The 13,326-nt window shown below is 48.4% G+C and overlaps 1 protein-coding gene across 1 annotated transcript in view; it reads left to right on the forward strand.

Moving 5' to 3' along the window:
* Positions 1–13,326, forward strand: part of NUCB2 (nucleobindin 2) — a 311,719-nt gene that overhangs the window by 154,088 nt on the left and 144,305 nt on the right. The window lies entirely within an intron of this gene.

Consider the following 13,326-nt stretch of genomic DNA (forward strand, 5'->3'; position numbering starts at 1 on the left):
TGCAATAGTTTATTGTGGATGCGTTACCAATTGATGTGTGCACTAATGTCTGGTGGTGTGTGCGCCTGTAGAAATTGTGCACTGATGGCAGGTGGTGTGTGTGCCTGGTGGAAGTGTGCACTGCCGGCTGGTGGTGTGTGCCTGGTGGAAGCGTGCACTGACAGTTGGTAGTGTGTGTGCCTGGTGGAAGCTTACACTGACGGCTGGTGGTGTGTGTGTTCCTGGTGAAAGCGTGCACTGACGGCTGGTGGTGTTTGTGTGCCTGGTGAAAGCATGCACTGACGGCTGGTGATGTGTGTGTGCCTGGTAAAAGAGTGCCCTGACGGCTGGTGGTGTGTGTGTGCCTGGTGAAAGCGTGCACTGAATGCTGGTGGTGTGTGCCCGGTAAAAGCGTGCACGGACGGCTGGTGGTGTTTGTGCCCGGTGAAAGCCTGCACTGACGACTGATGGTGTTTGTGTCTTGTGAAAGTGTGCACTGATGGTGTGGTTGTGTGTGTGTGTGTGGTTGTATGTAATGCATAGATGGGAGTCATGCATTGTTAGTAAAGACACATACAGGTGACAGAACACGAATAGTGATTCCCGGGATGAGCATACGGGATAAGTCACAAGCATATACACAAGTCAGAAGGAAATCTGAAGGTCGTAATCCATTTGTATTCACTGTGTAGCGAGACAATGCAGGGGAGGCACACGAAGACATGGGGTACACACAGTGTGGTACATATATGGGTACACAGGATTCAGAGATACAGAGAGGGGTACACGGGTATGCTCACAGTTTAAAAGGATACTTGAAGGTCGTGTTCCCTTTGTATGCTCAGAGTGTGCAGTCACTGAGCACACAGACCTCTGGCTAAATAAACAAGAAATTCGGTAGCTGTGCACTGTGGTGTGCAACATTGCAAAGTTTTCACCTGTGAAGTTTCTAAAAGATTTTCACAAACCTCCAGGCTTCACGAACTTTGAAAAGTTTGCAACATTAAACAAGGTGAGGAAACTAACTTTGAAACGCCGATCTACTACGTTGTCTGACGAGGTGCCCTCAGAGTGAGGAACATGTAAACACAACAAAAATGTAGTGACCATTCAGACACTACTGTGGACCGAAGAAGAAAACAGTTAACAGGGGTTGCCATATTTGCAAAATGCTTACCGACTCCAAAGCGTAACCTAAGCTTCTCCAAATGTAAACGACGGTTGCACACCACGACGGTTGCACACAACGTTCGTAGAGAAACGCTGTGAAACACACATACGATGAACGCCCGAAATGTACTCCACATCATGGGCATTAAAAGCGGACTACGGGAGACATGAGAACACCATCTTGGAAAAGACTACAACAGTCACTGGTCACTAGCACGATACATAGTATCTAAGTAAACACGATAAATCAAAAACTGTACTGGAACAACAGAAAGCAAGATAAAAATGTATGAAGTAGGTCAGTGAATTCACAATGATATAGAGAAAGGCTCATAAGTACTCCCGGGTGCGAAAAAAGAAAACTGATTCGAAAGGTGTCCATATTTGTGTTAAAAAAGCTCTCGCCATTGCGTGGTGGGGGCGGGGGAGCGGCATTGCATGCGGATGGGCACGCGCCTGTCTCACAAACTGTATCCGATCTGCAGTTTGGGTAGACTTTTGAAAGCCTTGCTATAATCTCGACAAACAAGCAATGCTGTAGTCGAGACCTAAGAAGAGAGAATTGCTGCCTGAATGGTGTCCCTGGAACGCAAATAGAATATATCCCACTGGTGTGTATAGACCAGCTGGTCACCAGTTGAAGTACAAATAAGTACTTGGTCAGAAAAGCAATCATGGAAGAGCTAAGGCGCTCAAACCCCAAGGGATGAAGGGGTAAATGAATCCCAAGACAAGATGCCTAGCCATTTTGGTGGCGAGAGCGTGGCCCCAGGTGATGCAGAAATTATAGAGTACTTTCTAATTGCTATCCGGTGCAAGGAAAATCAGTTATCCTCATGGTGCTTGCCCTGTGAAATCAGGATGAATGTCTTCGGCATCAACATTACTGATGCCAAAGAGATTCAATCCTGATTACACATGGAATGATTCTGGATGCCGAGAAGGTGTAATCACTAGTCTTTGGGCGCATGTGTCTCCCAATGTGAAAAAGCCCCAGATCCTTCAACCACTGAGCTCCTTTAAGGGAAAGGTCACCTGATTGGGCCGCCCTCTCGAACGAACAAACTATATATTTTGCCATTGGCTACTACGTTAAAGTCCCCCCTGAAAAATGTCTCCACTATGAGGAGATGCACCATATATATGGCTTTACGAACTAATTATTCCTGTGCTTCAGGGGCATATATACAGTGTTGCCAGTGTGAAGTAGTAGGATGCATTGGAGAGCTGTAAAGTGAGACACCTGCCTGGAATCTCTATAGAAGACTGCTGTATCTACCCCTGCAATTTGCGAACGATGAAAATAGCAACTAGTGTTTTCTTGTTGGCGCTAGAGGAGAAGAATTGCCTGGGGAACCCCCTAGACCTAATTCGGTCCCAGTCCAGTTTCAGAAGATGTGTCTCCTGCAGGCAGCAAATGTTGCTGTCAAAGTTGTTAAGCATTTTCAGGACCGTAATACTTTTGGTTGGCACATTGAAGCTCATTATCATTCAAACTGGTGATCTTAATAATTAGGTGTACGTAGATGGTTAGCTGCAGGAGAGGCTGCTTAGTAGGGTCCGTAGGTTATCTTTGTGGCCTGGTCCACATTTGGGTGGGGCGTTTGGATGGAGAGCGCAGCCTTGCTTTGGAACCTGGAGCAAAGGTGGTTGCAAACAGTGGAACCGGAGTTTCAAGAGCACCGCTCTCCCCATGAGAGCAATCGAAATGAGTCCAAAATGGAGTGAAGCATCAAGCCCTGCACTGGGCCATTCGCACTGTGTTGAGCCATGTTAGTACCAGAGCCCTGGCCCTCGCAAATGAGTGATTGACTTTGTGGGCCTTCCTGGCCCATACCATCAGTAGATTGCGCCCATTTAGCCAACATCTGTCCCTGCACCGCTGCGGGGCCTAATTCTCATCTTTCCAATTGTCAGGATTTATCATTGCTGAATCTTGGGTTTCTAGCTCTTGTAGAAGGGCTGTTCTGTCACAGTGGCTTTCCTCAGATGTGGGTTTATGCGAAATCTTTTTGGCGGTGCTTCTGGGTCAGCGACCCTGCTGGCAACGCCCTCCTCACCCTCCTGTTGGCGGGGTCCGTCATCGGGTGTCTGCTATAGACAGAGGAGGGCCTAGGCCTCCAACAGAGTGCGAACTGTTTGTTTCCTGATTTCACTGTAAAGTGAGCCTGAAGGGGCGCCCCCATTTATACTGAATGCCTTTGTCATTGAGGTAGGGTGTGATGCAGTGCAGCATGTCCTGTTTATACAGAGGAGCAAGTGACTGGTCCTGGTACAACTATCTTTTCTCCCTCAAATGCAGTTGACCCTGTATCCCTTGCAGCCACCATTCACATCTTGTTGTTGGAAAAGGTAGCAGGTTAGGATGTCCGGGCTGGGGCTGCCGGACCCGCAGACCTCCCAGCGCTGTGGGTTCTGTCCAGTCTCAAGTCCACTGTCATTAAGCTTGGGAGGAGTTGTGGGAGCAGTTGCACCATGTAACCCTCGATGTCCTCTTCCTTGGCTCACAGGGGTACCCTCATCATGCGAATATGGGGTGTTTTCCAGGTCCTCCAGGTGTGGCTGCTGCATGAAGGTGGAATATTATGTGGTAATGCTGGTTAGGCTTCACCATGCAATAATGTCACAAACCCCAAAGATGGTCTTTGGAGTCACACTGATCAATCTTTAGCTCAGGCTTGGTAGGATGGCAAAGAGCATTCAGATTTTACTAAAGGAACACGTGTTAAGCATTTCAAAGTACCAACATGGACGATAAGTAATTGACACGACTCCTCGAGGGGAATCCGACTCCTATTTATACAATATATAGAGTGTATTTTTATTGTAATTTAGACACTAAAACAATCAGAATAGCATACATATAACCACAGTTATAGATTTTTGAAGCAATTTTAAATTAGTGCAAAATACTATGGTGAAATGTCATTGCGGTAATTGGGGAAAAACACTAGTGACAATCGGTCATTTGATGGTTGAGTTGCATGGAACCCTTGCACGCTAAACGTGATGTGGGTCCCATTGACCAAGCCACAACAGTCAGTTCAAATTGACCAGGCTTGTGGAATGAGTGCAGTGTTGTCCCGGCTGTCCCTAGTGCTGAATGGGAGCCCCAGGAGAGCTTATCTTACAGCTGAAAGGGTGCTGCGAGGGAAAAGATGCTAAAACACAAAAATGGGGGGGGTGGGTGCTGAAGTCGATCAAAGATCAGCTGGAGTTCCGTCTAGGTGCAGCGTGAAAGGGTCAGTTACCGAACTGGCAGTCATCAAGCCGTGTCACAGTAGGTAGAGCAGAAAGTTACTTCGATGTCCGGTGGTCCCGGGGACGCAGTATAGCTGCTTGTAATTTCATGGAATGGAACCAAAAAAAGCTTGAGTCTGTGTGCTAACTGGCCTAGACCACTCTATTTTTAAACAACAACAAGATGGCCAGCTAGATTGTTCGAATATATTCACACCACACTTAGCCAAAAAATCCTAAGCGGGCACACTTCTCATTTAGTGATTTTTACTTGTTTCATAGTTTTTTGAAAAGCATTTACATATATCCAAGCATCAAGAATACTCAAGTAGAAAAATTCACATACACACCATACTACAAATAAACATATTACAAACAATGTAAATGAAAAAACATTCATGGAAACACCATATACAAAAGAGGGAAAGAAACAATGCCTCTAGTCATTCAATTCATGGGGCACCAGTCCTGATATCATAAAAACAGACAAGCGGCCATTCACTTCTTTTTTGCAGGCCTGCTTGTTTGACTGTGCTGAAAACTTTTTCTTCCAAGTGTCCAATATCAGGTAGACAATGTCCTAAATTACAATCCTGAAACACCCTTCCTAAATCCTGTTCCAGCACAGAGTCAACGCGTTTCGAACCTGGACACTGTTTATGGGTTCTCCTCAGGACATGGACTGGAAAGTGGCCTGTACTGTTATTCTTAAAGTCTTCCCAGGGCAACTGTGTTGATTCTTGGGGAAACAATGGTTTTCTCACAATAATTTTCGTAGCTTGACCGTGGTGCTACCCGGACCTATGGGCTTTTTGATGGAATCTATCCGAATTCACTCGTGATTGTCGAAGTAATGTCACTTTAAGTTCTTTAATCTGGGTTTGTACTCAGTTTGTTATCGCTCGATTCACCGGCTAGCTGGCAGCTTCCGCGTAGAACGTCGGTGCACGTCTCCACTGACGTTCTACGCGGAAGCTGCCAGCTGGCCGGTGAATCACGAGTGAATTTGGATAGATTCCATCAAAAAGCCCGTAGGTCCGGGTATCATACCACTGGTACCATATACTAGTGACTTATGGGGGGTAATTGCTAATTTATACATCAGTTTTAAGGCAAGAGCTCTAGCACTGGAGCCCGGGCAGCATAGTCATAACCATCAGCATTGGAGAAAAAATTGGTGGGTGGGGTGACCATACAAACAAGCATTTGCAATGCAATAGGTCCCACATTTACGCAGGTTTAAGCTACTGGCATTGTAAATGACAATGCCTTTTATTTATGTTTTGAAAACTAAAAACATAAATAAAAGGCATTGCCATTTACAGTGCCAATAGCACAAACTCGCGTAAAGGCGAGACATATTGCCCCAGTATTGGAACTTTCATAGATTCCCATGCTTTGTATCATTCCCCGTCGTCGGAATGAGAGCCTCGGTAAATAAAAAATTCCATAGCAGTAAGCACAAAGTGAAAAAATAGGCCTAGGCCTCATCTCATTTTGTAGCTTATCCATCTCTTTTTGTAAAAGAGACCAAATTCTTGCAATAGCCAATCAGAGCAGCCTCACCCCACCGAACCTTCCTGAGAGAGCCTCAGATTTTCTACTGCACGTTGTGCAAGGGAGTCTCCATTAAGCTCTGCTCAATTTTCTTCACTTCTGAGTAGATATCTACAACTTTTAGCCTATTTTTCGTCATGTCTGACAAAGAGAAGAAAGCACTTTCTAGAGCCTGTGCTACCTGCTCAAAAAAGAGGTTGTTTGTTGAAGACAAACACGAAGACTGTATATACTGCTTGTACCCGGACCATAAGGCCACTGAGTGCAAGATTTGCAGGACTTTCTCCACTAAGACCTTGAGGGACAGAGAAGGCCGTCTGCTGACTTGGTTGCAAAAGATGAAGGATCACAAGGAGGTTCTTCTTCTGCTGTGTCATCAAGAAGATCGAGGAAGAGGGGTAGGTCTTTCCCTTCAACATCTAATGAGCCCCATGTGAAGGCCTTGCCTGGGACCTCTGATAGGCCTGCTTCCCTAAAATCTCCTCACCACGGTGAAAAGGAGAGGCAGGGACAGCCTGAGGAGTTGCAACCTACAAAGAAGGCTAAGAAAATAGTCTCTGTGACTTCACCAACTTCAGAGAAAGGAAGAGGGGTGAAAAAGCCTTCGTCTACTCCTCAAGACATTGCTTTAGACAACAAAACAGCGTCCCTCGACGGTGAAAACTACAGGTACGTCGACGATTCCTGTCAAGAAAGACTTGTTCTGAAAAGGGCCTCGTCGACAATAGCTACGTCGACGGCATCTACACCGTCGTCGATGTTTAAGACGCCTGATTCCTGTTCGTCGTCGACGAAGCTGACATTTTCCACGCCGACGACGAGAGTAGTGTCGACTGCGACGACGAGAACGTCGACGACGCAAGCTGCCATGATTCTGACTAGCTCGTCGACGACGCCGTCAACGATCCAACCATCGTCGACGAAAGCCATCTCACAGTCGACGACTCAGCCTTCGACGACGAGCACAGTCTCTTCGTTGGCGCTTCCGTAGACTAAACAGTCGACGAGGATTCAACCGTCTACGACGTTCCTGTCGACGACGACTTCGACGACTGGGGAAAATCTGCATTTCTCAAAGGAAGAGACGTATAACTCCAGAAATGACATCTCCACGGCAGGTTACGCCGTTGCCTCTTTCATTACTGCTTGATGATGACTGAGGAGGAGAATGACCGCACTTACGGGCCAGCTCATAGCCCATCTGACTTGCAGGTCAAATTACAGGAGGTCAGTTCTGAGGAAGGCGAGACGGAGCAACACCACTATGCTCCTCCGCCAGACTGTTATGACCAGCAAGAGGGGCCTAGCATGCATGATCATTCGCAGAGATCTCCACGAAGGTCTCAACAGGAGATGGTAGCGATGCCGTCCTCAGTCATCTCAGACCTGCAATTAATGTTGTAGGACTATCGGAGGCGGTTTCCAACTGAGGTTCAACACGTACGTCCTCCAACACCTCTACCTCCAGTACCGCAAGCAGTGGCGGACGCCTCTTTGCCCTTAAGGGTGCATGACCCAGAGCCCGTAGAACATCCTCAGGAGGTGGCTGCCACTCTGGATGATGATGATGATGATGCCTCATCAGATGCGGATCAGCAGGGGGACCCTGACCAAGATCGGAATGTGGACTGGAATCCGGATGGCCTTCAAGATCCAGATGTAACAGGGCCTGATACCGCAACCTCTCCTCCAGCAGATATTATTAATAATAATAATAATAATAAACCATTTTTAAAGCGCCTGGCTACACAGAAAACAGTGTGTCCCCGCGCTGAATGCTGCTAATTCTCGAGAGGCAGATGTTACAGAGAGAGCCATAGGAGGTAGGAAAGGTGTGAAGGTTACACAAGAGGGAACAAGAGCGTTTTGAGCTTTCCACGGAACCTAGTTTCAGAGGGTTCCATTCGGAGATGGAGCGGGAGTTCGTTCCAAAGTTTGGAAGCCAAGTATCTGAAAGAACAGCCACCCATCCTAGCTCTGGTGATTCGAGGGAGTTTTCACAACCTCATGGAACGAGCATCTAAGAGATTTGGTCTTCCCATTACCACAGTTCAATCTGACTGTTTTTTGTACGACTTCAAATAACCATTCCGGAAGTCAGTTCGTTCGATCCCCATCATTGAGCATGTTTGGTCAGAGGGAATAAAGGCTATGCAAAATCCAGCCACGGTTCTCCCAGTGCTTCCCAGACTGGAGAAAAAATATAATGCGCCGGAGGGCAGCCCCGCATGTCTTACAGGTCAACCAAAACCAGACTCTGTTGTCTCCCAGGCCGCACAGAGTAAGTCCAAGAATCCATCAACACCGCTAACGACACCACCTGATAAAGAGGGGAGGCATCTGGATAATGTAGGAAAAAGATTCTCCACAATGCCCAGTCTCCTCGTTAAGACGGCTAATGCTCTGGCTATTCTGGGGAGATATGATCGCCAGATGTGGTGTGACCTATCCCCGTTTGTGGAAGAACTTCAGGATGGGTCTAAGGACGAGGTCAGGAAAATCTTGATGGAAGGTGAGCGCGCCTCTTTGGAGGTAATCGACTGCGCTATGGATATAGCAACTGTGAGAAGTTGGCCTAATATGCAGTGTTCACTATTCTAGTGATCACTATGTATCAGTCCAAACAACCCTTATGGTGATTGGTTGTAAGTCAACCTTATAGACCAGCTATCCTAGTAGCGTGGATACGAGCAGTCTTCGGGCTAAACTCTAGAGGGCGTGTTAAGCCAGCTGTTATAACATCACATATACCCCTTGAACACCAAGTAAAATGACACCACACAAGTGTTATGAAAATAAACAGTGTATTTATTTAGATCACAACAGCCCTGTACTCTTTATGAGGACATGGTACTAAGCACACAACAAAACTCTTACGAAAATACTTTAAGTTGCACAATTTACACAAATGCCCGAGGGGCACGAAAAACCATATACTATGAAAGTGGAATGCGAAATTACTAGTAGGTAAGTACTGAACTAATAGGCTTTGGAATTTGAACTTGAATTTGAATTTAAAAATATTTGTATAGCGCGCTTCTACCACGCGGTTTCTAGGACTACGTTACTGAACCTTCAGATTACTAGTAGGAGGCCTAGGGAACTCTGGTGCAAAGTGTGCACTCTCACGCGGGATGCGGGACAAAGTCTATGGTAGCTAGATTTCACAAAGTTAGTGTTATCGGGCGAACCCGACTAGATAGGCTGAAAAACGAAAAGGATCTGGACCCTTGGATAGTGAGGCTATGCTGGGGCACCGAAATGCCGAAGTTACCTAGCCCAGGGGCTGCAGCTGCATAGGTCTGAAAAGACGTCGGGAATCCTCGTTGCAGTCTATGGAGCCTGAAGAAAGAAGTTGCTGGCAGGCGACCAGTGAAGATAGTTCGAAGTGATCCAAGCCTGGATCGAAGATGGATGACACCTGAAAGCAGAGGGGACCAAGTTCGTGACCACTAGCCAGTGATCAGTTGGCACCAGGAGGGCACCGGATGGTAGTCACCTCGACCAGGTGAGTGGGCGACGCTGGGCTCTGCAGTCTCACGGACCAGGAGGCGTTGTCGGCGACCAGGATGGAGGTGCGAGCTGTCCCACGATGGTTGATGCTCTCGACGTCGCTGGACCCAGGATTGGGGCAACAAGTCTTGGCAAATTCAAGCCCACGCGGTGGACTCAAAATGACGTCTGGAGTGGATCAGGAGGGTCCGGGGTGCTCCTCTTTTGGAAGGGAGCAAGGGCCAGTCTGGAGCAACCAGACCAGCAGTGTTGTTGTCGTTGATCGTCGTCGGGAAGGCCACAAGCCAGCGGGCTAGTAGCCAGACAATGCGGTGAGCAGCAAAAAGCAGAAGGGCCCCACGCAGATCGTGGAGATGCTGGGGGGCTGGACTTCGGTGCTGGAGCTGCTCAGGGTTGGGGCTTCTCGGACCCCAAAGCACTCACCAGAGGATCCCTCGGCGGTCGTGCTGGATAGAAGTCGTGCAGTTCTGATGATGGCCGGTCCCTCGAGGTCTCGTCGCACCTACGGTTCTCAGCTTAGTTGTAGAGGTAGGTAGAGGTCAGAGGTGCCAGGGAAGCCGGGTCTCGTCGAGCTGGTCAGTCGGATTCCGGAGGAAGGACGTGCAGCAAACCGCAGAGTTCTTAGATGGTGCCTGCGGATGCAGGGTGACTACTCCTTAGTCACAAGGGAGAAATCTTGAGAAGAGTCGAGAGTTCCTTTCGTGGAAAGTAGTTTCTTGATTCAAAGATGATCTAATTTGGAAGGGTCCCCGCTCCTGCCTTTATCCTAAAGAAAAGGGTGGGTACGCGACTAGGTTCTGCCCTAGGGGTGGGACCAGGAAGGGGGGTCGTTACACCCCTCTCCCATGCCGGACTTTCCCCAGGCCAGGGGCTGGTGTGCCCCTGGAACTGGTTCTAGCCGGCAGATGCGTAGTGAGCACCGGGGTGCCACTTGCAGTCCCCTTCCTGAAAAGCCCTGCCTACCCAGGATACACAAACCCTGTCTGGGATGGTGCGAGCACCGCCCCTGACAGGAAACCCTTTGTCCAAGCTCCCCTCGCTGGAAGGACTCCCAGCTGCAGGGGGTCAGACTTGTGTCTGTGGTGGCAGCATCCATTTTGTGATGCTGAGGCTTGAGTTAACTTTAACCGGGGTTCACAGTTACGTACATGTCGTGTCCCTCTAGAAGGGTGGAATGCTATCCCCGTCGCCAGAATTGGCGAGGGGTTAGTATTCCAATTCGTATGACACCTTACTCGACATGTTTTGATAAAGCGATACCAAAGATAGCATTTAACCGCAAGGATTATAATGCACTTAAGAGTATATGGTATGCGTTATCATGGAACAGCTATTAGGACTTGGTTCCGCAAGCTGCAAACGGGCTCAGCTCATGCCAGAGCACCATCTCACACGATTCCAAGCACTCTGCCTTCAGGATTGTCAAGGCCTGCAATAGGAGTGACTGATAGGAATCTGTGTGTCCATTTTAGGGTTAGATATAGGTATACTATATCTAAAGCAAAGGGTGATTACACCACCTTGCCCCAGCTGTCGTGCAGCCAGTTGTGTCAGATTTAGATGGCCAGCCAGGGGTGGCATAATACATGCTTCAGCCCCTGGTAGGCCCTGGGTACACCTATGCCCTGAGTTACAGGGTCTGATAAGGTGGCCCAGTCCCAATTGGATAATGCACCTAAGGTACACACGTCAATTTAGTGAGAGAACAGCAAGGCTGTGGGTCTGATTGGCAGGCCCACAGCCAGAGAAAGTCGTAAACCAGTGAAACAAAAGCAAAAAATCTGGGTGATCATAGGATTGCAGACCCTACTCTCCTACAGCAACGACGGCCTTCCAAGCGCTAGCAGGCTTGGCTGTTTTGAGACGCCAGGGCTGACTGCGAGCCACGTGGTTTAGACAAGAAGTACAGAACAAAATTCTGGACTTACCTTATGACGGAGAGATGTTATTCGGTAAACACGTGGATGACGCCCAACAAGGCATAAAGAAGGATACTGACACGGCTAAATCCTTGGGAACATTACAATACCGCAAACTTCCTTTTAAGGGGGCAAGAGGGAGAGGTTTCTCATCCTACAGAGGCGGCAATCAGCAATGCTACTCTTCCTACTCTCAACCTGGTCAGTCATACAAACCCCAATATTCGCAGAGGCAGGGTCTGTCGGGGTCTTTCTCTCGCCAGCCGCCAAGCGGACGTCAGGGGCAACAGAGGAGAGACAATTCTAAGAGACAATAGCGGCCATGTGGCTCTTTCTACTGTTCCTGTTCCCTCGTTAACACCAGTGGGGGGGGGCAGGATTGCCCATTGCCTAGCTGGAAGGTCATAACATCAGACCAGTGGGTCCTGAACATCATCAAAAGAGGACACACGATGGAGTTTCAGCATCTTCCTCCAACGAGAGCTCCAGACACCATTACACCCAAACATCTAGGACTTCTTCGTCTCAAAGCCCACCAACTCTTCATCAAGGGGGCAATAGAGCCTGTACCTCACTCCCAAAAGGGAAAAGGGTTCTATTCCAGGTTCTTCCTGGTTCGCAAAATGAAGGAGAAGTGGCGTCCGCTTTTAGATCTACGGGAGCTCAACACTTATCTCATCAAGTTGTCTTTCAGGATGGTCACCCTTCAGGACATTCTCCTTCTTCTCAATCCAGGGGACTACATGGCAACCCTAGATTTGGAGGATGCATATTTCCATGTGCCCATTCATCCAGCTCACATGCAATATCTTCGATTCACAGTAGGCAAGAGACATTTTCAATTCAGAGTACTACCTTTTGGTCTCTGGTCCGCACCGAGGATCTTTACAAAGGTACTAGCTCCTGTGGCAGCTTTTCTCAGGAAGCAGTCTTTCGAAGTCTTCCCATATCTGGACGATTGGCTAGTAAAGGCTCCTTCGTTCCAAGAAGCGTCCAGGGCAGTCACGAGCTGCAGTCAACTGTTCGAGCTGCTGGGCCTTCGGCTCAACAAGGAAAAATCGATTTTGCGCCCCTCCAAAACAACAAAGTTTTTGGGTGATATCCTGGACACTGATTGCTGCAGGGCTTTCCCTTCGGAAGAGCGCCAGACCAAACTGATTCTCTCAGCTCGCCTCCTGCAAACAAGGAAGTCTGTCAGTCCGCCAATACAAATCGCTTCTCGGATCCATATCATCCTGCATACCATTGATACCGCACTGCTTCGAATGCGTCCACTGCAGGAACAGCTGGACAAGCAATGGCGTCAGTTGACAGGCTCCTTCAACGGCAAAATCGTGATTACACCAGGAATGCGGAAAGCAAGCAGCTGGTGGTTGCTAAAAGATAATCTTTCAGGAGATTTGCCATTCCAACTTCCACCATCTCCCATGGTGTTGACAACAGATGCTTCCATGGAGGGGTGGGGAGCGGTCCTCCAAGAACTGAAAGTCAGTGGTCATTGGAGCACCGTCCAAGGCAAGTTCCACATCAATCTGCTGGAACTTATGGCCAACCGCCTAGCCTTACAGGCTTTCCTTCCAAGGATCCGCAACCGTTCAGTGCTGGTTCGTACAGACAACACCACGGCCATGCACTACATAAACAAGCAGGGCGGGACGAGATCCTGCACCCTTTCGAAGGAAGCACAGAAACTTTGGAATTGGGTGATCCAACACAATATCACTCTCTCAGCGGAACATCTTGCGGGCACACTCAATGCCACAGCGGACGCTTTGAGTCGCCAAAGGACTATCAGCCACGAAGGGGAATTGGATCGGACCATTCTAGAGGAACTGTTTTCACGTTGGGGGACCCCAACCATCGATCTGTTTGCGACTCCTCAGAACGCCAAATGCCAGTGCTACGCAAGCAGAGATCACCATCAGGGATCCTTTGAGAATGCGCTTTT

The sequence above is a fragment of the Lissotriton vulgaris genome, chromosome 2_1 (assembly GCF_964263255.1).
Source record: "Lissotriton vulgaris chromosome 2_1, aLisVul1.2, whole genome shotgun sequence".
In the NCBI taxonomy this organism is placed as follows: domain Eukaryota; kingdom Metazoa; phylum Chordata; class Amphibia; order Caudata; family Salamandridae; genus Lissotriton; species Lissotriton vulgaris.